This window comes from Hydractinia symbiolongicarpus, chromosome 11 (genome assembly GCF_029227915.1).
Source record: "Hydractinia symbiolongicarpus strain clone_291-10 chromosome 11, HSymV2.1, whole genome shotgun sequence".
Classification (NCBI taxonomy): Eukaryota; Metazoa; Cnidaria; class Hydrozoa; order Anthoathecata; family Hydractiniidae; genus Hydractinia; species Hydractinia symbiolongicarpus.
The window spans coordinates 14,485,755-14,506,872 of NC_079885.1; the positions used below are offsets into that span (position 1 = coordinate 14,485,755).

The window sequence follows — 21,118 nt, forward strand, 5'->3', positions numbered from 1 at the left end:
TTACGACTGTGACGTATCTTTTTTACGCAATAGCCGCTAAGTAAATCAAGTAAGAGACATGATTAGAAGTTTCTTTCCCCTAAAAAGGGCTACAATCTTGCTGCAAAAAATGCGCCACGTCGCAAATGAATGGATTAAGAGCGTCAGACAAAGAAAATGGCGATGTAGTTACTTTGCTAATTAACTTTGTCATAAGAAAATGAAGTCTGAAAGTACCCTAGATTGCCTTCGTTGGAACTTTTTACCGGAAATCTTAAAGCGCATGGTTGTCGTAAATAATGGATAGCGCTTGAAAAGAGCTTTCAAATGCACATAAACACGACATATTTCGGATAATCCAGTCAAGAAATATGACCTTTAAAATTTAAACCATTTTCGATGTAATGTGCTAATAATTCGTACATATCTGCCCGTTTGTTTGTCTACGACCATACCACGATGAACACACCTGTTCTCGTCCTGTCACGGAAGTTAAGCATCGTCGGGCCGGGATAGTACTTGGATGGGGGACCGCCTGGGAACTCCCGGTGTCGTAGGCTATTGACTTTTTCACGTTACATTATTTATCATTACGACTGTGACGTATCTTTTTTTACGCAATAGCCGCTTAGTAAATCAAGTAAGAGACATGATTAGAATTTGCTTTCCCTTAAAAAGGGCTACAATCTTGCTGCAATAAATGCACCACGTGGCAAATGATTGGATTAAGAGCGTCAGACAAAGAAAATCGCGATGTAGTTACTTTGCTAATTAACTTTGTCATATGAAAATTAAGTCTGAAAGTACCCCAGATTGCCTTCGTTGGAACTTTTTACCGGAAATCTTAAAGCGCATGGTTGTCGTAAATAATTGATAGCGCTTGAAAAGAGCTTTCAAATGCACATAAACACGACCTATTGTGGATAATCCAGTCAAGAAATATGACCTTTAAAGTTTAAACCATTTTCGATGTAATGTGCTAATAAATCGTAGATATCTGCCCGTTTGTTTGTCTACGACCATACCACGATGAACACACCTGTTCTCGTCCGATCACGGAAGTTAAGCATCGTCGGGCCGCGATAGTACTTGGATGGGGGACCGCCTGGGAACTCCCGGTGTCGTAGGCTATTGACTTTTTCACGTTACATTATTTATCATTACGATTGTGACGTATCTTTTTTACGCAATAGCCGCTGAGTAAATCATGTAAGGGACTTGATTAGAAGTTTCTTTCCCTTCAAAACGGCTACGATGTGGCTGCAATTAATGCGCCACGTCGCAAATGAATGGATTAAGAGCGTCAGACAAAGAAAATGGCGATGTAGTTAATTTGCTAATTAACTTTGTCATATGAAAATTAAGTCTGAAAGTACCCTAGATTGCATTCGTTGTAACTTTTTACCGGAAATCTTAAAGCGCATGGTTGTCGTAAATAATGGATAGCGCTTGAAAAGAGCTTTCAAATGCACATAAACACGACATATTTCGGATAATCCAGTCAAGAAATATGACCTTTAAAATTTAAACCATTTTCGATGTAATGTGCTAATAATTCGTAGATATCTGCCCGTTTGTTTGTCTACGAGCATACCACGATGAACACACCTGTTCCCGTCCGATCACGGTTGTTATGCATCGTCGGGCCGGGATAGTACTTGGTTGGGGGACCGCCTGGGAACTCCCGGTGTCGTAGGCTATTGACTTTTTCACGTTACATTATTTATCATTACGACTGTGACGTATCTTTTTTACGCAATAGCCGCTGAGTAAATCAAGTAAGAGACATGATTAGAATTTGCTTTCCCTTAAAAAGGGCTACAATCTTGCTGCAATAAATGCACCATGTCGCAAATGAATGGATTAAGAGAGTCAGACAAAGAAAATCGCAATGTAGTTACTTTGCTAATTAACTTTGTCATATGAAAATTAAGTCTGAAAGTACCCCAGATTGCCTTCGTTGGAACTTTTTACCGGAAATCTTAAAGCGCATGGTTGTCGTAAATAATTGATAGCGCTTGAAAAGAGCTTTCAAATGCACATAAACACGACATATTTCGGATAATCCAGTCAAGAAATATGACCTTTAAAATTTAAACCATTTTCGATGTAATGTGCTAATAATTCGTAGATATCTGCCCGTTTGTTTGTCTACGACCATACCACGATGAACACACCTGTTCTCGTCCGATCACGGAAGTTAAGCATCGTCGGGCCGGGATAGTACTTGGATGAGGGACCGCCTGGGAACTCCCGGTGTCGTAGGCTATTGACTTTTTCACGTTACATTATTTATCATTACGACTGTGACGTATCTTTTTTACGCAATAGCCGCTTAGTAAATCAAGTAAGAGACATGATTAGAATTTGCTTTCCCTTAAAAAGGGCTACAATCTTGCTGCAATAAATGCACCACGTCGCAAATGAATGGATTAAGAGCGTCAGACAAAGAAAATGGCGATGTAGTTACTTTGCTAATTAACTTTGTCATATGAAAATTAAGTCTGAAAGTACCCCAGATTGCCTTCGTTGGAACTTTTTACCGGAAATCTCAAAGCGCATTATTGTCGTAAATAATTGATAGCGCTTGAAAAGAGCTTTCAAATGCACATAAACACGACCTATTTTGGATAATCCAGTCAAGAAATATGACCTTTAAAGTTTAAACCATTTTCGATGTAATGTGCTAATAAATCGTAGATATCTGCCCGTTTGTTTGTCTACGACCATACCACGATGAACACACCTGTTCTCGTCCGATCACGGAAGTTAAGCATCGTCGGGCCGCGATAGTACTTGGATGGGGGACCGCCTGGGAACTCCCGGTGTCGTAGGCTATTGACTTTTTCACGTTACATTATTTATCATTACGACTGTGACGTATCTTTTTTACGCAATAGCCGCTTAGTAAATCAAGTAAGAGACATGATTAGAATTTGCTTTCCCTTAAAAAGGGCTACAATCTTGCCGCAATAAATGCACCACGTCGCAAATGAATGGATTAAGAGCGTCAGACAAAGAAAATCGCGATGTAGTTACTTTGCTAATTAACTTTGTCATATGAAAATTAAGTCTGAAAGTACCCCAGATTGCCTTCGTTGGAACTTTTTACCGGAAATCTTAAAGCGCATGGTTGTCGTAAATAATGGATAGCGCTTGAAAAGAGCTTTCAAATGCACATAAACACGACCTATTGCGGATAATCCAGTCAAGAAATATGACCTTTAAAGTTTAAACCATTTTCGATGTAATGTGCTAATAAATCGTAGATATCTGCCCGGTTGTTTGTCTACGACCATACCACGATGAACACACCTGTTCTCGTCCGATCACGGAAGTTAAGCATCGTCGGGCCGCGATAGTACTTGGATGGGGGACCGCCTGGGAACTCCCGGTGTCGTAGGCTATTGACTTTTTCACGTTACATTATTTATCATTACGATTGTGACGTATCTTTTTTACGCAATAGCCGCTGAGTAAATCAAGTAAGAGACATGATTAGAATTTGCTTTCCCTTAAAAAGGGCTACAATCTTGCTGCAATAAATGCACCACGTCGCAAATGAATGGATTAAGAGCGTCAGACAAAGAAAATGGCGATGTAGTTACTTTGCTAATTAACTTTGTCATATGAAAATTAAGTCTGAAAGTACCCCAGATTGCCTTCGTTGGAACTTTTTACCGGAAATCTTAAAGCGCATTATTGTCGTAAATAATTGATAGCGCTTGAAAAGAGCTTTCAAATGCACATAAACACGACCTATTGTGGATAATCCAGTCAAGAAATATGACCTTTAAAGTTTAAACCATTTTCGATGTAATGTGCTAATAAATCGTAGATATCTGCCCGTTTGTTTGTCTACGACCATACCACGATGAACACACCTGTTCTCGTCCGATCACGGAAGTTAAGCATCGTCGGGCCGCGATAGTACTTGGATGGGGGACCGCCTGGGAACTCCCGGTGTCGTAGGCTATTGACTTTTTCACGTTACATTATTTATCATTACGATTGTGACGTATCTTTTTTACGCAATAGCCGCTGAGTAAATCATGTAAGGGACTTGATTAGAAGTTTCTTTCCCTTCAAAACGGCTACGATGTGGCTGCAATTAATGCGCCACGTCGCAAATGAATGGATTAAGAGCGTCAGACAAAGAAAATGGCGATGTAGTTAATTTGCTAATTAACTTTGTCATATGAAAATTAAGTCTGAAAGTACCCTAGATTGCCTTCGTTGGAACTTTTTACCGGAAATCTTAAAGCGCATGGTTGTCGTAAATAATGGATAGCGCTTGAAAAGAGCTTTCAAATGCACATAAACACGACATATTTCGGATAATCCAGTCAAGAAATATGACCTTTAAAATTTAAACCATTTTCGATGTAATGTGCTAATAATTCGTAGATATCTGCCCGTTTGTTTGTCTACGAACATACCACGATGAACACACCTGTTCCCGTCCGATCACGGATGTTAAGCATCGTCGGGCCGGGATAGTACTTGGTTGGGGGACCGCCTGGGAACTCCCGGTGTCGTAGGCTATTGACTTTTTCACGTTACATTATTTATCATTACGACTGTGACGTATCTTTTTTACGCAATAGCCGCTGAGTAAATCAAGTAAGAGACATGATTAGAATTTGCTTTCCCTTAAAAAGGGCTACAATCTTGCTGCAATAAATGCACCATGTCGCAAATGAATGGATTAAGAGCGTCAGACAAAGAAAATGGCGATGTAGTTACTTTGCTAATTAACTTTGTCATATGAAGATTAAGTCTGAAAGTACCCCAGATTGCCTTCGTTGGAACTTTTTACCGGAAATCTTAAAGCGCATGGTTGTCGTAAATAATTGATAGCGCTTGAAAAGAGCTTTCAAATGCACATAAACACGACATATTTCGGATAATCCAGTCAAGAAATATGACCTTTAAAATTTAAACCATTTTCGATGTAATGTGCTAATAATTCGTAGATATCTGCCCGTTTGTTTGTCTACGACCATACCACGATGAACACACCTGTTCTCGTCCGATCACGGAAGTTAAGCATCGTCGGGCCGGGATAGTACTTGGATGGGGGACCGCCTGGGAACTCCCGGTGTCGTAGGCTATTGACTTTTTCACGTTACATTATTTATCATTACGACTGTGACGTATCTTTTTTACGCAATAGCAGCTTAGTAAATCAAGTAAGAGACATGATTAGAATTTGCTTTCCCTTAAAAAGGGCTACAATCTTGCTGCAATAAATGCACCACGTCGCAAATGAATGGATTAAGAGCGTCAGACAAAGAAAATCGCGATGTAGTTACTTTGCTAATTAACTTTGTCATATGAAACTTAAGTCTGAAAGTACCCCAGATTGCCTTCGTTGGAACTTTTTACCGGAAATCTTAAAGCGCATGGTTGTCGTAAATAATGGATAGCGCTTGAAAAGAGCTTTCAAATGCACATAAACACGACCTATTGCGGATAATCCAGTCAAGAAATATGACCTTTAAAGTTTAAACCATTTTCGATGTAATGTGCTAATAAATCGTAGATATCTGCCCGTTTGTTTGTCTACGACCATACCACGATGAACACACCTGTTCTCGTCCGATCACGGAAGTTAAGCATCGTCGGGCCGCGATAGTACTTGGATGGGGGACCGCCTGGGAACTCCCGGTGTCGTAGGCTATTGACTTTTTCACGTTACCTTATTTATCATTACGATTGTGACGTATCTTTTTTACGCAATAGCCGCTGAGTAAATCAAGTAAGAGACATGATTAGAATTTTCTTTCCCTTAAAAAGGGCTACAATCTTGCTGCAATAAATGCACCACGTCGCAAATGAATGGATTAAGAGCGTCAGACAAAGAAAATGGCGATGTAGTTACTTTGCTAATTAACTTTGTCATATGAAAATTAAGTCTGAAAGTACCCCAGATTGCCTTCGTTGGAACTTTTTACCGGAAATCTTAAAGCGCATGGTTGTCGTAAATAATTGATAGCGCTTGAAAAGAGCTTTCAAATGCACATAAACACGACCTATTGCGGATAATCCAGTCAAAAATATGACCTTTAAAGTTTAAACCATTTTCGATGTAATGTGCTAATAAATCGTAGATATCTGCCCGTTTGTTTGTCTACGACCATACCACGATGAACACACCTGTTCTCGTCCGATCACGGAAGTTAAGCATCGTCGGGCCGCGATAGTACTTGGATGGGGGACCGCCTGGGAACTCCCGGTGTCGTAGGCTATTGACTTTTTCACGTTACATTATTTATCATTACGATTGTGACGTATCTTTTTTACGCAATAGCCGCTGAGTAAATCAAGTAAGAGACATGATTAGAATTTTCTTTCCCTTAAAAAGGGCTACAATCTTGCTGCAATAAATGCACCACGTCGCAAATGAATGGATTAAGAGCGTCAGACAAAGAAAATGGCGATGTAGTTACTTTGCTAATTAACTTTGTCATATGAAAATTAAGTCTGAAAGTACCCCAGATTGCCTTCGTTGGAACTTTTTACCGGAAATCTTAAAGCGCATGGTTGTCGTAAATAATTGATAGCGCTTGAAAAGAGCTTTCAAATGCACATAAACACGACCTATTGCGGATAATCCAGTCAAAAATATGACCTTTAAAGTTTAAACCATTTTCGATGTAATGTGCTAATAAATCGTAGATATCTGCCCGTTTGTTTGTCTACGACCATACCACGATGAACACACCTGTTCTCGTCCGATCACGGAAGTTAAGCATCGTCGGGCCGGGATAGTACTTGGATGGGGGACCGCCTGGGAACTCCCGGTGTCGTAGGCTATTGACTTTTTCACGTTACATTATTTATCATTACGACTGTGACGTATCTTTTTTACGCAATAGCCGCTTAGTAAATCAAGTAAGAGACATGATTAGAATTTGCTTTCCCTTAAAAAGGGCTACAATCTTGCTGCAATAAATGCACCACGTCGCAAATGAATGGATTAAGAGCGTCAGACAAAGAAAATCGCGATGTAGTTACTTTGCTAATTAACTTTGTCATATGAAAATTAAGTCTGAAAGTACCCCAGATTGCCTTCGTTGGAACTTTTTACCGGAAATCTTAAAGCGCATGGTTGTCGTAAATAATTGATAGCGCTTGAAAAGAGCTTTCAAATGCACATAAACACGACCTATTGCGGATAATCCAGTCAAAAATATGACCTTTAAAGTTTAAACCATTTTCGATGTAATGTGCTACTAAATCGTAGATATCTGCCCGTTTGTTTGTCTACGACCATACCACGATGAACACACCTGTTCTCGTCCGATCACGGAAGTTAAGCATCGTCGGGCCGCGATAGTACTTGGATGGGGGACCGCCTGGGAACTCCCGGTGTCGTAGGCTATTGACTTTTTCACGTTACATTATTTATCATTACGATTGTGACGTATCTTTTTTACGCAATAGCCGCTGAGTAAATCAAGTAAGAGACATGATTAGAATTTGCTTTCCCTTAAAAAGGGCTACAATCTTGCTGCAATAAATGCACCACGTCGCAAATGAATGGATTAAGAGCGTCAGACAAAGAAAATGGCGATGTAGTTACTTTGCTAATTAATTTTGTCATGTGAAAATTAAGTCTGAAAGTACCCCAGATTGCCTTCGTTGGAACTTTTTACCGGAAATCTTAAAGCGCATGGTTGTCGTAAATAATTGATAGCGCTTGAAAAGAGCTTTCAAATGCACATAAACACGACCTATGGCGGATAATCCAGTCAAAAATATGACCTTTAAAGTTTAAACCATTTTCGATGTAATGTGCTACTAAATCGTAGATATCTGCCCGTTTGTTTGTCTACGACCATACCACGATGAACACACCTGTTCTCGTCCGATCACGGAAGTTAAGCATCGTCGGGCCGCGATAGTACTTGGATGGGGGACCGCCTGGGAACTCCCGGTGTCGTAGGCTATTGACTTTTTCACGTTACATTATTTATCATTACGATTGTGACGTATCTTTTTTACGCAATAGCGGCTGAGTAAATCAAGTAAGAGACATGATTAGAATTTGCTTTCCCTTAAAAAGGGCTACAATCTTGCTGCAATAAATGCACCACGTCGCAAATGAATGGATTAAGAGCGTCAGACAAAGAAAATGGCGATGTAGTTACTTTGCTAATTAACTTTGTCATATGAAAATTAAGTCTGAAAGTACCCCAGATTGCCTTCGTTGGAACTTTTTACCGGAAATCTTAAAGCGCATGGTTGTCGTAAATAATTGATAGCGCTTGAAAAGAGCTTTCAAATGCGCATAAACACGACCTATTGCGGATAATCCAGTCAAAAATATGACCTTTAAAGTTTAAACCATTTTCGATGTAATGTGCTAATAAATCGTAGATATCTGCCCGTTTGTTTGTCTACGACCATACCACGATGAACACACCTGTTCTCGTCCGATCACGGAAGTTAAGCATCGTCGGGCGCGATAGTACTTGGATGGGGGACCGCCTGGGAACTCCCGGTGTCGTAGGCTATTGACTTTTTCACGTTACATTATTTATCATTACGATTGTGACGTATCTTTTTTACGCAATAGCCGCTGAGTAAATCATGTAAGGGACTTGATTAGAAATTTCTTTCCCTTCAAAACGGCTACGATCTGGCTGCAATTAATGCGCCACGTCGCAAATGAATGGATTACGAGCGTCAGACAAAGAAAATGGCGATGTAGTTATATTGCTAATTAACTTTGTCATATGAAAATTAAGTCTGAAAGTACCCTAGATTGCCTTCGTTGGAACTTTTTACCGGAAATCTTAAAGCGCATTATTGTCGTAAAAAATCGATAGCGCTTAAAAAGAGCTTTCAAATGCACATAAACTCGACCTATTTCCGATCACCCAGTCAAGAAATATGATCTTTATAATTTGAACCATTTTCGATGTATTGTGCTAGTAAATCCTAGATATCTGCCCGTATGTTTGTCTACGACCATACCACGATGAACACACCTGTTTTCGTCCGATCACGGAAGTTAAGCATCGTCGGGCCGGGATGGTACTTGGATGGGGGAACCGCCTGGGATCTCCCGGTGTCGTAGGCTATTGACTTTTTCACGTTACATTATTTATCATTACGACTGTGACGTATCTTTTTTACGCAATAGCCGCTAAGTAAATCAAGTAAGGGACATGATTAGAAGTTTCTTTCCCCTAAAAAGGGCTACAATCTTGCTGCAATAAATGCGCCACGTCGCAAATGAATGGATTAAGAGCGTCAGACAAAGAAAATGGCGATGTAGTTACTTTGCTAATTAACTTTGTCATAAGAAAATTAAGTCTGAAAGTACCCTAGATTGCCTTCGTTGGAACTTTTTACCGGAAATCTTAAAGCGCATTATTGTCGTAAATAATTGATAGCGCTTGAAAAGAGCTTTCAAATGCACATAAACACGACCTATTGCGGATAATCCAGTCAAAAATATGACCTTTAAAGTTTAAACCATTTTCGATGTAACGTGCTAATAAGTCGTAGATATCTGCCCGTTTGTTTGTCTACGACCATACCACGATGAACACACCTGTTCTCGTCCGATCACGGAAGTTAAGCATCGTCGGGCGCGATAGTACTTGGATGGGGGACCGCCTGGGAACTCCCGGTGTCGTAGGCTATTGACTTTTTCACGTTACATTATTTATCATTACGATTGTGACGTATCTTTTTTACGCAATAGCCGCTGAGTAAATCATGTAAGGGACTTGATTAGAAGTTTCTTTCCCTTCAAAACGGCTACGATCTGGCTGCAATTAATGCGCCACGTCGCAAATGAATGGATTACGAGCGTCAGACAAAGAAAATGGCGATGTAGTTACTTTGCTAATTAACTTTGTCATATGAAAATTAAGTCTGAAAGTACCCCAGATTGCCTTCGTTGGAACTTTTTACCGGAAATCTTAAAGCGCATGGTTGTCGTAAATAATTGATAGCGCTTGAAAAGAGCTTTCAAATGCACATAAACACGACCTATTGCGGATAATCCAGTCAAAAATATGACCTTTAAAGTTTAAACCATTTTCGATGTAATGTGCTAATAAATCGTAGATATCTGCCCGTTTGTTTGTCTACGACCATACCACGATGAACACACCTGTTCTCGTCCGATCACGGAAGTTAAGCATCGTCGGGCGCGATAGTACTTGGATGGGGGACCGCCTGGGAACTCCCGGTGTCGTAGGCTATTGACTTTTTCACGTTACATTATTTATCATTACGATTGTGACGTATCTTTTTTACGCAATAGCCGCTGAGTAAATCATGTAAGGGACTTGATTAGAAGTTTCTTTCCCTTCAAAACGGCTACGATCTGGCTGCAATTAATGCGCCACGTCGCAAATGAATGGATTACGAGCGTCAGACAAAGAAAATGGCGATGTAGTTAATTTGCTAATTAACTTTGTCATATGAAAATTAAGTCTGAAAGTACCCTAGATTGCCTTCGTTGGAACTTTTTACCGGAAATCTTAAAGCGCATTATTGTCGTAAAAAATCGATAGCGCTTAAAAAGAGCTTTCAAATGCACATAAACTCGACCTATTTCCGATCACCCAGTCAAGAAATATGATCTTTAAAATTTGAACCATTTTCGATGTAATGTGCTAGTAAATCCTAGATATCTGCCCGTATGTTTGTCTACGACCATACCACGATGAACACACCTGTTTTCGTCCGATCACGGAAGTTAAGCATCGTCGGGCCGGGATAGTACTTGGATGGGGGAACCGCCTGGGATCTCCCGGTGTCGTAGGCTATTGACTTTTTCACGTTATATTATTTATCATTACGACTGTGACGTATCTTTTTTACGCAATAGCCGCTAAGTAAATCAAGTAAGGGACATGATTAGAAGTTTCTTTCCCCTAAAAAGGGCTACAATCTTGCTGCAATAAATGCGCCACGTCGCAAATGAATGGATTAAGAGCGTCAGACAAAGAAAATGGCGATGTAGTTACTTTGCTAATTAACTTTGTCATAGGAAAATTAAGTCTGAAAGTACCCTAGATTGCCTTCGTTGGAACTTTTTACCGGAAATCTTAAAGCGCATTATTGTCGTAAAGTATCGATAGCGCTTAAAAAGAGCTTTTAAATGCACATAAACTCGACCTATTTCCGATCACCCAGTCAAGAAATATGACCTTTAAAATTTAAACCATTTTCGATGTAATGTGCTAATAATTCGTAGATATCTGCCCGTTTGTTTGTCTACGACCATACCACGATGAACACACCTGTTCTAGTCCGATCACGGAAGTTAAGCATCGTCGGGCCGGGATAGTACTTGGATGGGGGACCGCCTGGGAACTCCCGGTGTCGTAGGCTATTGACTTTTTCACGTTACATTATTTATCATTACGACTGTGACGTATCTTTTTTACGCAATAGCCGCTTAGTAAATCAAGTAAGAGACATGATTAGAATTTGCTTTCCCTTAAAAAGGGCTACAATCTTGCTGCAATAAATGCACCACGTCGCAAATGAATGGATTAAGAGCGTCAGACAAAGTAAATCGCGATGTAGTTACTTTGCTAATTAACTTTGTCATATGAAAATTAAGTCTGAAAGTACCCTAGATTGCCTTCGTTGGAACTTTTCACCGGAAATCTTAAAGCGCATTATTGTCGTAAAGAATCGATAGCGCTTAAAAAGAGCTTTCAAATGCACATAAACTCGACCTATTTCCGATCACCCAGTCAAGAAATATGATCTTTAAAATTTGAACCATTTTCGATGTAATGTGCTAGTAAATCCTAGATATCTGCCCGTATGTTTGTCTACGACCATACCACGATGAACACACCTGTTTTCGTCCGATCACGGAAGTTAAGCATCGTCGGGCCGGGATAGTACTTGGATGGGGGAACCGCCTGGGATCTCCCGGTGTCGTAGGCTATTGACTTTTTCACGTTACATTATTTATCATTACGACTGTGACGTATCTTTTTTACGCAATAGCCGCTAAGTAAATCAAGTAAGGGACATGATTAGAAGTTTCTTTCCCCTAAAAAGGGCTACAATCTTCCTGCAATAAATGCGCCACGTCGCAAATGAATGGATTAAGAGCGTCAGACAAAGAAAATGGCGATGTAGTTACTTTGCTAATTAACTTTGTCATAAGAAAATTAAGTCTGAAAGTACCCTAGATTGCCTTCGTTGGAACTTTTTACCGGAAATCTTAAAGCGCATTATTGTCGTAAAGTATCGATAGCGCTTAAAAAGAGCTTTCAAATGCACATAAACTCGACCTATTTCCGATCACCCAGTCAAGAAATATGACCTTTAAAATTTAAACCATTTTCGATGTAATGTGCTAATAATTCGTAGATATCTGCCCGTTTGTTTGTCTACGACCATACCACGATGAACACACCTGTTCTCGTCCGATCACGGAAGTTAAGCATCGTCGGGCCGGGATAGTACTTTGATGGGGGACCGCCTGGGAACTCCCGGTGTCGTAGGCTATTGACTTTTTCACGTTACATTATTTATCATTACGACTGTGACGTATCTTTTTTACGCAATAGCCGCTAAGTAAATCAAGTAAGGGACATGATTAGAAGTTTCTTTCCCCTAAAAAGGGCTACAATCTTGCTGCAATAAATGCGCCACGTCGCAAATGAATGGATTAAGAGCGTCAGACAAAGAAAATGGCGATGTAGTTACTTTGCTAATTAACTTTGTCATAAGAAAATTAAGTCTGAAAGTACCCTAGATTGCCTTCGTTGGAACTTTTTACCGGAAATCTTAAAGCGCATTATTGTCGTAAAGTATCGATAGCGCTTAAAAAGAGCTTTCAAATGCACATAAACTCGACCTATTTCCGATCACCCAGTCAAGAAATATGACCTTTAAAATTTAAACCATTTTCGATGTAATGTGCTAATAATTCGTAGATATCTGCCCGTTTGTTTGTCTACGACCATACCACGATGAACACACCTGTTCTCGTCCGATCACGGAAGTTAAGCATCGTCGGGCCGGGATAGTACTTGGATGGGGGACCGCCTGGGAACTCCCGGTGTCGTAGGCTATTGACTTTTTCACGTTACATTATTTATCATTACGACTGTGACGTATCTTTTTTACGCAATAGCCGCTTAGTAAATCAAGTAAGAGACATGATTAGAATTTGCTTTCCCTTAAAAAGGGCTACAATCTTGCTGCAATAAATGCACCACGTCGCAAATGAATGGATTACGAGCGTCAGACAAAGAAAATCGCGATGTAGTTACTTTGCTAATTAACTTTGTCATATGAAAATTAAGTCTGAAAGTACCCCAGATTGCCTTCGTTGGAACTTTTTACCGGAAATCTTAAAGCGCATGGTTGTCGTAAATAATGGATATCGCTTGAAAAGAGCTTTCAAATGCACATAAACACGACCTATTGCGGATAATCCAGTCAAGAAATATGACCTTTAAAGTTTAAACCATTTTCGATGTAATGTGCTAATAAATCGTAGATATCTGCCCGTTTGTTTGTCTACGACCATACCACGATGAACACACCTGTTCTCGTCCGATCACGGAAGTTAAGCATCGTCGGGCCGCGATAGTACTTGGATGGGGGACCGCCTGGGAACTCCCGGTGTCGTAGGCTATTGACTTTTTCACGTTACATTATTTATCATTACAATTGTGACGTATCTTTTTTACGCAATAGCCGCTGAGTAAATCAAGTAAGAGACATGATTAGAATTTGCTTTCCCTTAAAAAGGGTTACAATCTTGCTGCAATAAATGCACCACGTCGCAAATGAATGGATTAAGAGCGTCAGACAAAGAAAATGGCGATGTAGTTACTTTGCTAATTAACTTTGTCATATGAAAATTAAGTCTGAAAGTACCCCAGATTGCCTTCGTTGGAACTTTTACCGGAAATCTTAAAGCGCATGGTTGTCGTAAATAATTGATAGCGCTTGAAAAGAGCTTTCAAATGCACATAAACACGACCTATTGCGGATAATCCAGTCAAAAATATGACCTTTAAAGTTTAAACCATTTTCGATGTAATGTGCTACTAAATCGTAGATATCTGCCCGTTTGTTTGTCTACGACCATACCACGATGAACACACCTGTTCTCGTCCGATCACGGAAGTTAAGCATCGTCGGGCCGCGATAGTACTTGGATGGGGGACCGCCTGGGAACTCCCGGTGTCGTAGGCTATTGACTTTATCACGTTACATTATTTATCATTACGATTGTGACGTATCTTTTTTACGCAATAGCCGCTGAGTAAATCATGTAAGGGACTTGATTAGAAGTTTCTTTCCCTTCAAAACGGCTACGATCTGGCTGCAATTAATGCGCCACGTCGCAAATGAATGGATTACGAGCGTCAGACAAAGAAAATGGCGATGTAGTTAATTTGCTAATTAACTTTGTCATATGAAAATTAAGTCTGAAAGTACCCTAGATTGCCTTCGTTGGAACTTTTTACCGGAAATCTTAAAGCGCATTATTGTCGTAAAGAATCGATAGCGCTTAAAAAGAGCTTTCAAATGCACATAAACTCGACCTATTTCCGATCACCCAGTCAAGAAATATGATCTTTAAAATTTGAACCATTTTCGATGTAATGTGCTAGTAAATCCTAGATATCTGCCCGTATGTTTGTCTACGACCATACCACGATGAACACACCTGTTTTCGTCCGATCACGGATGTTAAGCATCGTCGGGCCGGGATAGTACTTGGATAGGGGAACCGCCTGGGATCTCCCGGTGTCGTAGGCTATTGACTTTTTCACGTTACAATTTTTATCATTACGACTGTGACGTATCTTTTTTACGCAATAGCCGCTAAGTAAATCAAGTAAGGGACATGATTAGAAGTTTCTTTCCCCTAAAAAGGGCTACAATCTTGCTGCAATAAATGCGCCACGTCGCAAATGAATGGATTAAGAGCGTCGGACAAAGAAAATGGCGATGTAGTTACTTTGCTAATTAACTTTGTCATAAGAAAATTAAGTCTGAAAGTACCCTAGATTGCCTTCGTTGGAACTTTTTACCGGAAATCTTAAAGCGCATTATTGTCGTAAAGTATCGATAGCGCTTAAAAAGAGCTTTCAAATGCACATAAACTCGACCTATTTCCGATCACCCAGTCAAGAAATATGATCTTTAAAATTTGAACCATTTTCGATGTAATGTGCTAGTAAATCGTAGATATCTGCCCGTATGTTTGTCTACGACCATACCACGATGAACACACCTGTTCTTGTCCGATCACGGAAGTTAAGCATCGTCGGGCCGGGATAGTACTTGGATGGGGAAACCGCCTGGGATCTCCCGGTGTCGTAGGCTATTGACTTTTTCACGTTTCATTATTTATCATTACGACTGTGACGTATCTTTTTTACGCAATAGCCGCTAGGTAAATCAAGTAAGGGACATGATTAGAAGTTTCTTTCCCCTAAAAAGGGCTACAATCTTGATGCAATAAATGCGCCACGTCGCAAATGAATGGATTAAGAGCGTCAGACAAAGAAAATGGCGATGTAGTTACTTTGCTAATTAACTTTGTCATAAGAAAATTAAGTCTGAAAGTACCCTAGATTGCCTTCGTTGGAACTTTTTACCGGAAATCTTAAAGCGCATGGTTGTCGTAAATAATGGATAGCGCTTGAAAAGAGCTTTCAAATGCACATAAACACGACATATTTCGGATAATCCAGTCAAGAAATATGACCTTTAAAATTTAAACCATTTTCGATGTAATGTGCTAATAATTCGTAGATATCTGCCCGTTTGTTTGTTTACGACTATACCAGGATGAACACACCTGTTCTCGTACGATCACGGAAGTTAAGCATCGTCGGGCCGGGATAGTACTTGGATGGGGGACCGCCTGGGAACTCCCGGTGTCGTAGGCTATTGACTTTTTCACGTTACATTATTTATCATTACGACTGTGACGTATCTTTTTGACGCAATAGCCGCTGAGTAAATCAAGTAAGGGACTTGATTAGAAGTTTCTTTCCCTTCAAAACGGCTACGATCTGGCTGCAATAAATGCTCCACGTCGCAAATGAATGGATTACGAGCGTCAGACAAAGAAAATGGCGATGTAGTTAATTTGCTACATAACTTTGTCATATGAAAATTAAGTCTGAAAGTACCTTAGATTGCCTTCGTTGGAACTTTTTACCGGAAATCTTAAAGCGCATGGTTGTCGTAAATAATCGATAGCGCTTGAAAAGAGCTTTCAAATGCACATAAACACGACATATTTCGGATAATCCCGTCAAGAAATATAACCTTTAAAGTTTAAACCATTTTCGATGTAATGTGCTAATAAATCGTAGATATCTGCCCGTTTGTTTGTCTACGACCATACCACGATGAACACACCTGTTCTCGTCCGATCACGGAAGTTAAGCATCGTCGGGCCGCGATAGTACTTGGATGGGGGACCGCCTGGGAACTCCCGGTGTCGTAGGCTATTGACTTTTTCACGTTACATTATTTATCAATACGATTGTGACGTATCTTTTTTACGCAAAGGCCGCTGAGTAAATCATGTAAGGGACTTGATTAGAAGTTTCTTTCCCTTCAAAACGGCTACGATCTGGCTGCAATTAATGCGCCACGTCGCAAATGAATGGATTACGAGCGTCAGACAAAGAAAATGGCGATGTAGTTAATTTGCTAATTAACTTTGTCATATGAAAATTAAGTCTGAAAGTACCCTAGATTGCCTTCGTTGGAACTTTTTACCGGAAATCTTAAAGCGCATTATTGTCGTAAAGAATCGATAGCGCTTAAAAAGAGCTTTCAAATGCACATAAACTCGACCTATTTCCGATCACCCAGTCAAGAAATATGATCTTTAAAATTTGAACCATTTTCGATGTAATGTGCTAGTAAATCCTAGATATCTGCCCGTATGTTTGTCTACGACCATACCACGATGAACACACCTGTTTTCGTCCGATCACGGAAGTTAAGCATCGTCGGGCCGGGATAGTACTTGGATGGGGGAACCGCCTGGGATCTCCCGGTGTCGTAGGCTATTGACTTTTTCACGTTACATTATTTATCATTACGACTGTGACGTATCTTTTTTACGCAATAGCCGCTAAGTAAATCAAGTAAGGTACATGATTAGAAGTTTCTTTCCCCTAAAAAGGGCTACAATCTTGCTGCAATAAATGCGCCACGTCGCAAATGAATGGATTAAGAGCGTCGGACAAAGAAAATGGCGATGTAGTTACTTTGCTAATTAACTTTGTCATATGAAAATTAAGTCTGAAAGTACCCTAGATTGCCTTCGTTGGAACTTTTTACCGGAAATCTTAAAGCGCATGGTTGTCGTAAGTAATGGATAGCGCTTGAAAAGAGCTTTCAAATGCACATAAACACGACATATTTCGGATAATCCAGTCAAGAAATATGACCTTTAAAATTTAAACCATTTTCGATGTAATGTGCTAATAATTCGTAGATATCTGCCCGTTTGTTTGTCTACGAGCATACCACGATGAACACACCTGTTCTCGTCCGATCACGGATGTTAAGCATCGTCGGGCCGGGATAGTACTTGGTTGGGGGACCGCCTGGGAACTCCCGGTGTCGTAGGCTATTGACTTTTTCACGTTACATTATTTATCATTACGACTGTGACGTATCTTTTTGACGCAATAGCCGCTGAGTAAATCAAGTAAGGGACTTGATTAGAAGTTTCTTTCCCTTCAAAACGGCTACGATCTGGCTGCAATAAATGCTCCACGTCGCAAATGAATGGATTACGAGCGTCAGACAAAGAAAATGGCGATGTAGTTAATTTGCTAAATAACTTTGTCATATGAAAATTAAGTCTGAAAGTACCTTAGATTGCCTTCGTTGGAACTTTTTACCGGAAATCTTAAAGCGCATGGTTGTCGTAAATAATCGATAGCGCTTGAAAAGAGCTTTCAAATGCACATAAACACGACATATTTCGGATAATCCCGTCAAGAAATATAACCTTTAAAGTTTAAACCATTTTCGATGTAATGTGCTAATAAATCGTAGATATCTGCCCGTTTGTTTGTCTACGACCATACCACGATGAACACACCTGTTCTCGTCCGATCACGGAAGTTAAGCATCGTCGGGCCGCGATAGTACTTGGATGGGGGACCGCCTGGGAACTCCCGGTGTCGTAGGCTATTGACTTTTTCACGTTACATTATTTATCAATACGATTGTGACGTATCTTTTTTACGCAAAGGCCGCTGAGTAAATCATGTAAGGGACTTGATTAGAAGTTTCTTTCCCTTCAAAACGGCTACGATCTGGCTGCAATTAATGCGCCACGTCGCAAATGAATGGATTACGAGCGTCAGACAAAGAAAATGGCGATGTAGTTAATTTGCTAATTAACTTTGTCATATGAAAATTAAGTCTGAAAGTACCCTAGATTGCCTTCGTTGGAACTTTTTACCGGAAATCTTAAAGCGCATTATTGTCGTAAAGAATCGATAGCGCTTAAAAAGAGCTTTCAAATGCACATAAACTCGACCTATTTCCGATCACCCAGTCAAGAAATATGATCTTTAAAATTTGAACCATTTTCGATGTAATGTGCTAGTAAATCCTAGATATCTGCCCGTATGTTTGTCTACGACCATACCACGATGAACACACCTGTTTTCGTCCGATCACGGAAGTTAAGCATCGTCGGGCCGGGATAGTACTTGGATGGGGGAACCGCCTGGGATCTCCCGGTGTCGTAGGCTATTGACTTTTTCACGTTACATTATTTATCATTACGACTGTGACGTATCTTTTTTACGCAATAGCCGCTAAGTAAATCAAGTAAGGTACATGATTAGAAGTTTCTTTCCCCTAAAAAGGGCTACAATCTTGCTGCAATAAATGCGCCACGTCGCAAATGAATGGATTAAGAGCGTCGGACAAAGTAAATGGCGATGTAGTTACTTTGCTAATTAACTTTGTCATATGAAAATTAAGTCTGAAAGTACCCTAGATTGCCTTCGTTGGAACTTTTTACCGGAAATCTTAAAGCGCATGGTTGTCGTAAGTAATGGATAGCGCTTGAAAAGAGCTTTCAAATGCACATAAACACGACATATTTCGGATAATCCAGTCAAGAAATATGACCTTTAAAATTTAAACCATTTTCGATGTAATGTGCTGATAATTCGTAGATATCTGCCCGTTTGTTTGTCTACGAGCATACCACGATGAACACACCTGTTCTCGTCCGATCACGGATGTTAAGCATCGTCGGGCCGGGATAGTACTTGGTTGGGGGACCGCCTGGGAACTCCCGGTGTCGTAGGCTATTGACTTTTTCACGTTACATTATTTATCATTACGACTGTGACGTATCTTTTTGACGCAATAGCCGCTGAGTAAATCAAGTAAGGGACTTGATTAGAAGTTTCTTTCCCTTCAAAACGGCTACGATCTGGCTGCAATAAATGCTCCACGTCGCAAATGAATGGATTACGAGCGTCAGACAAAGAAAATGGCGATGTAGTTAATTTGCTAAATAACTTTGTCATATGAAAATTAAGTCTGAAAGTACCTTAGATTGCCTTCGTTGGAACTTTTTACCGGAAATCTTAAAGCGCATGGTTGTCGTAAATAATCGATAGCGCTTGAAAAGAGCTTTCAAATGCACATAAACACGACATATTTCGGATAATCCCGTCAAGAAATATAACCTTTAAAGTTTAAACCATTTTCGATGTAATGTGCTAATAAATCGTAGATATCTGCCCGTTTGTTTGTCTACGACCATACCACGATGAACACACCTGTTCTCGTCCGATCACGGAAGTTAAGCATCGTCGGGCCGCGATAGTACTTGGATGGGGGACCGCCTGGGAACTCCCGGTGTCGTAGGCTATTGACTTTTTCACGTTACATTATTTATCATTACGATTGTGACGTATCTTTTTTACGCAATAGCCGCTGAGTAAATCAAGTAAGAGACATGATTAGAATTTGCTTTCCCTTTAAAAGGGCTACAATCTTGCTGCAATAAATGCACCACGTCGCAAATGAATGGATTAAGAGCGTCAGACAAAGAAAATGGCGATGTAGTTACTTTGCTAATTAACTTTGTCATATGAAAATTAAGTCTGAAAGTACCCCAGATTGCCTTCGGTGGAACTTTTTACCGGAAATCTTAAAGCGCATGGTTGTCGTAAATAATTGATAGCGCTTGAAAAGAGCTTTCAAATGCACATAAACACGACCTATTGCGGATAATCCAGTCAAAAATATGACCTTTAAAGTTTAAACCATTTTCGATGTAATGTGCTAATAAATCGTAGATATCTGCCCGTTTGTTTGTCTACGACCATACCACGATGAACACACCTGTTCTCGTCCGATCACGGAAGTTAAGCATCGTCGGGAGCGATAGTACTTGGATGGGGGACCGCCAGGGAACTCCCGGTGTCGTAGGCTATTGACTTTTTCACGTTACATTATTTATCATTACGATTGTGACGTATCTTTTTTACGCAATAGCCGCTGAGTAAATCATGTAAGGGACTTGATTAGAAGTTTCTTTCCCTTCAAAACGGCTACGATCTGGCTGCAATAAATGCACCACGTCGCAAATGAATGGATTACGAGCGTCAGACAAAGAAAATGGCGATGTAGTTAATTTGCTAATTAACTTTGTCATATGAAAATTAAGTCTGAAAGTACCCTAGATTGCCTTCGTTGGAACTTTTTACCGGAAATCTTAAAGCGCATTATTGTCGTAAAAAATCGATAGCGCTTAAAAAGAGCTTTCAAATGCACATAAACTCGACCTATTTCCGATCACCCAGTCAAGAAATATGATCTTTAAAATTTGAACCATTTTCGATGTAATGTGCTAGTAAATCCTAGATATCTGCCCGTATGTTTGTCTACGACCATACCACGATGAACACACCTGTTTTCGTCCGATCACGGAAGTTAAGCATCGTCGGGCCGGGATAGTACTTGGATGGGGGAACCGCCTGGGATCTCCCGGTGTCGTAGGCTATTGACTTTTTCACGTTACATTATTTATCATTACGACTGTGACGTATCTTTTTTACGCAATAGCCGCTTAGTAAATCAAGTAAGAGACATGATTAGAATT

General features: G+C 40.1%; 33 non-coding genes and 4 pseudogenes across 33 annotated transcripts; all 37 read left to right on the forward strand.

Moving 5' to 3' along the window:
• The first annotated feature begins 420 nt into the window (after positions 1 to 420).
• Positions 421 to 539, forward strand: LOC130617732 (5S ribosomal RNA). Its single transcript, XR_008978809.1, has one exon. It is a non-coding gene; the product is annotated as a 5S ribosomal RNA (ribosomal RNA).
• Positions 540 to 990: 451 nt separating this feature from the next.
• LOC130617004 (5S ribosomal RNA) lies at positions 991 to 1,109 on the forward strand. The gene has a single exon (XR_008978083.1). It is a non-coding gene; the product is annotated as a 5S ribosomal RNA (ribosomal RNA).
• A 450-nt stretch (positions 1,110 to 1,559) lies between these two features.
• Positions 1,560 to 1,678, forward strand: LOC130618305 (5S ribosomal RNA). Its single transcript, XR_008979379.1, has one exon. It is a non-coding gene; the product is annotated as a 5S ribosomal RNA (ribosomal RNA).
• Positions 1,679 to 2,128: 450 nt separating this feature from the next.
• LOC130616612 (5S ribosomal RNA) lies at positions 2,129 to 2,247 on the forward strand. The gene has a single exon (XR_008977692.1). It is a non-coding gene; the product is annotated as a 5S ribosomal RNA (ribosomal RNA).
• A 450-nt stretch (positions 2,248 to 2,697) lies between these two features.
• LOC130617006 (5S ribosomal RNA) lies at positions 2,698 to 2,816 on the forward strand. Its single transcript, XR_008978085.1, has one exon. It is a non-coding gene; the product is annotated as a 5S ribosomal RNA (ribosomal RNA).
• A 450-nt stretch (positions 2,817 to 3,266) lies between these two features.
• Positions 3,267 to 3,385, forward strand: LOC130617008 (5S ribosomal RNA). The gene has a single exon (XR_008978086.1). It is a non-coding gene; the product is annotated as a 5S ribosomal RNA (ribosomal RNA).
• A 450-nt stretch (positions 3,386 to 3,835) lies between these two features.
• Positions 3,836 to 3,954, forward strand: LOC130617009 (5S ribosomal RNA). The gene has a single exon (XR_008978087.1). It is a non-coding gene; the product is annotated as a 5S ribosomal RNA (ribosomal RNA).
• Positions 3,955 to 4,404: 450 nt separating this feature from the next.
• LOC130617271 (5S ribosomal RNA) lies at positions 4,405 to 4,523 on the forward strand. The gene has a single exon (XR_008978349.1). It is a non-coding gene; the product is annotated as a 5S ribosomal RNA (ribosomal RNA).
• A 450-nt stretch (positions 4,524 to 4,973) lies between these two features.
• On the forward strand, positions 4,974 to 5,092 carry LOC130614957 (5S ribosomal RNA). The gene has a single exon (XR_008976048.1). It is a non-coding gene; the product is annotated as a 5S ribosomal RNA (ribosomal RNA).
• A 450-nt stretch (positions 5,093 to 5,542) lies between these two features.
• LOC130617010 (5S ribosomal RNA) lies at positions 5,543 to 5,661 on the forward strand. The gene has a single exon (XR_008978088.1). It is a non-coding gene; the product is annotated as a 5S ribosomal RNA (ribosomal RNA).
• Positions 5,662 to 6,110: 449 nt separating this feature from the next.
• LOC130617011 (5S ribosomal RNA) lies at positions 6,111 to 6,229 on the forward strand. The gene has a single exon (XR_008978089.1). It is a non-coding gene; the product is annotated as a 5S ribosomal RNA (ribosomal RNA).
• A 449-nt stretch (positions 6,230 to 6,678) lies between these two features.
• LOC130614958 (5S ribosomal RNA) lies at positions 6,679 to 6,797 on the forward strand. Its single transcript, XR_008976049.1, has one exon. It is a non-coding gene; the product is annotated as a 5S ribosomal RNA (ribosomal RNA).
• A 449-nt stretch (positions 6,798 to 7,246) lies between these two features.
• LOC130617012 (5S ribosomal RNA) lies at positions 7,247 to 7,365 on the forward strand. The gene has a single exon (XR_008978091.1). It is a non-coding gene; the product is annotated as a 5S ribosomal RNA (ribosomal RNA).
• Positions 7,366 to 7,814: 449 nt separating this feature from the next.
• LOC130617013 (5S ribosomal RNA) lies at positions 7,815 to 7,933 on the forward strand. The gene has a single exon (XR_008978092.1). It is a non-coding gene; the product is annotated as a 5S ribosomal RNA (ribosomal RNA).
• A 449-nt stretch (positions 7,934 to 8,382) lies between these two features.
• LOC130617756 (5S ribosomal RNA) lies at positions 8,383 to 8,500 on the forward strand. Its single transcript, XR_008978833.1, has one exon. It is a non-coding gene; the product is annotated as a 5S ribosomal RNA (ribosomal RNA).
• A 450-nt stretch (positions 8,501 to 8,950) lies between these two features.
• On the forward strand, positions 8,951 to 9,070 carry LOC130618545 (5S ribosomal RNA; annotated as a pseudogene).
• A 449-nt stretch (positions 9,071 to 9,519) lies between these two features.
• Positions 9,520 to 9,637, forward strand: LOC130617758 (5S ribosomal RNA). The gene has a single exon (XR_008978834.1). It is a non-coding gene; the product is annotated as a 5S ribosomal RNA (ribosomal RNA).
• Positions 9,638 to 10,086: 449 nt separating this feature from the next.
• Positions 10,087 to 10,204, forward strand: LOC130617759 (5S ribosomal RNA). The gene has a single exon (XR_008978835.1). It is a non-coding gene; the product is annotated as a 5S ribosomal RNA (ribosomal RNA).
• A 450-nt stretch (positions 10,205 to 10,654) lies between these two features.
• Positions 10,655 to 10,774, forward strand: LOC130618372 (5S ribosomal RNA). The gene has a single exon (XR_008979446.1). It is a non-coding gene; the product is annotated as a 5S ribosomal RNA (ribosomal RNA).
• A 450-nt stretch (positions 10,775 to 11,224) lies between these two features.
• Positions 11,225 to 11,343, forward strand: LOC130616555 (5S ribosomal RNA). The gene has a single exon (XR_008977636.1). It is a non-coding gene; the product is annotated as a 5S ribosomal RNA (ribosomal RNA).
• A 450-nt stretch (positions 11,344 to 11,793) lies between these two features.
• LOC130618373 (5S ribosomal RNA) lies at positions 11,794 to 11,913 on the forward strand. Its single transcript, XR_008979447.1, has one exon. It is a non-coding gene; the product is annotated as a 5S ribosomal RNA (ribosomal RNA).
• A 450-nt stretch (positions 11,914 to 12,363) lies between these two features.
• Positions 12,364 to 12,482, forward strand: LOC130615381 (5S ribosomal RNA). The gene has a single exon (XR_008976470.1). It is a non-coding gene; the product is annotated as a 5S ribosomal RNA (ribosomal RNA).
• A 450-nt stretch (positions 12,483 to 12,932) lies between these two features.
• Positions 12,933 to 13,051, forward strand: LOC130614961 (5S ribosomal RNA). The gene has a single exon (XR_008976051.1). It is a non-coding gene; the product is annotated as a 5S ribosomal RNA (ribosomal RNA).
• Positions 13,052 to 13,501: 450 nt separating this feature from the next.
• Positions 13,502 to 13,620, forward strand: LOC130617014 (5S ribosomal RNA). Its single transcript, XR_008978093.1, has one exon. It is a non-coding gene; the product is annotated as a 5S ribosomal RNA (ribosomal RNA).
• A 448-nt stretch (positions 13,621 to 14,068) lies between these two features.
• On the forward strand, positions 14,069 to 14,187 carry LOC130617015 (5S ribosomal RNA). The gene has a single exon (XR_008978094.1). It is a non-coding gene; the product is annotated as a 5S ribosomal RNA (ribosomal RNA).
• A 450-nt stretch (positions 14,188 to 14,637) lies between these two features.
• On the forward strand, positions 14,638 to 14,757 carry LOC130618665 (5S ribosomal RNA; annotated as a pseudogene).
• Positions 14,758 to 15,207: 450 nt separating this feature from the next.
• On the forward strand, positions 15,208 to 15,327 carry LOC130618494 (5S ribosomal RNA; annotated as a pseudogene).
• A 450-nt stretch (positions 15,328 to 15,777) lies between these two features.
• Positions 15,778 to 15,896, forward strand: LOC130617811 (5S ribosomal RNA). The gene has a single exon (XR_008978888.1). It is a non-coding gene; the product is annotated as a 5S ribosomal RNA (ribosomal RNA).
• A 450-nt stretch (positions 15,897 to 16,346) lies between these two features.
• On the forward strand, positions 16,347 to 16,465 carry LOC130617016 (5S ribosomal RNA). Its single transcript, XR_008978095.1, has one exon. It is a non-coding gene; the product is annotated as a 5S ribosomal RNA (ribosomal RNA).
• Positions 16,466 to 16,915: 450 nt separating this feature from the next.
• LOC130618374 (5S ribosomal RNA) lies at positions 16,916 to 17,035 on the forward strand. The gene has a single exon (XR_008979448.1). It is a non-coding gene; the product is annotated as a 5S ribosomal RNA (ribosomal RNA).
• Positions 17,036 to 17,485: 450 nt separating this feature from the next.
• On the forward strand, positions 17,486 to 17,604 carry LOC130617676 (5S ribosomal RNA). Its single transcript, XR_008978753.1, has one exon. It is a non-coding gene; the product is annotated as a 5S ribosomal RNA (ribosomal RNA).
• Positions 17,605 to 18,054: 450 nt separating this feature from the next.
• Positions 18,055 to 18,173, forward strand: LOC130617019 (5S ribosomal RNA). The gene has a single exon (XR_008978097.1). It is a non-coding gene; the product is annotated as a 5S ribosomal RNA (ribosomal RNA).
• A 450-nt stretch (positions 18,174 to 18,623) lies between these two features.
• LOC130618375 (5S ribosomal RNA) lies at positions 18,624 to 18,743 on the forward strand. Its single transcript, XR_008979449.1, has one exon. It is a non-coding gene; the product is annotated as a 5S ribosomal RNA (ribosomal RNA).
• A 450-nt stretch (positions 18,744 to 19,193) lies between these two features.
• On the forward strand, positions 19,194 to 19,312 carry LOC130617677 (5S ribosomal RNA). The gene has a single exon (XR_008978754.1). It is a non-coding gene; the product is annotated as a 5S ribosomal RNA (ribosomal RNA).
• A 450-nt stretch (positions 19,313 to 19,762) lies between these two features.
• Positions 19,763 to 19,881, forward strand: LOC130617020 (5S ribosomal RNA). The gene has a single exon (XR_008978098.1). It is a non-coding gene; the product is annotated as a 5S ribosomal RNA (ribosomal RNA).
• A 449-nt stretch (positions 19,882 to 20,330) lies between these two features.
• Positions 20,331 to 20,448, forward strand: LOC130618535 (5S ribosomal RNA; annotated as a pseudogene).
• Positions 20,449 to 20,898: 450 nt separating this feature from the next.
• LOC130618377 (5S ribosomal RNA) lies at positions 20,899 to 21,018 on the forward strand. The gene has a single exon (XR_008979450.1). It is a non-coding gene; the product is annotated as a 5S ribosomal RNA (ribosomal RNA).
• Positions 21,019 to 21,118: the final 100 nt, after the last annotated feature.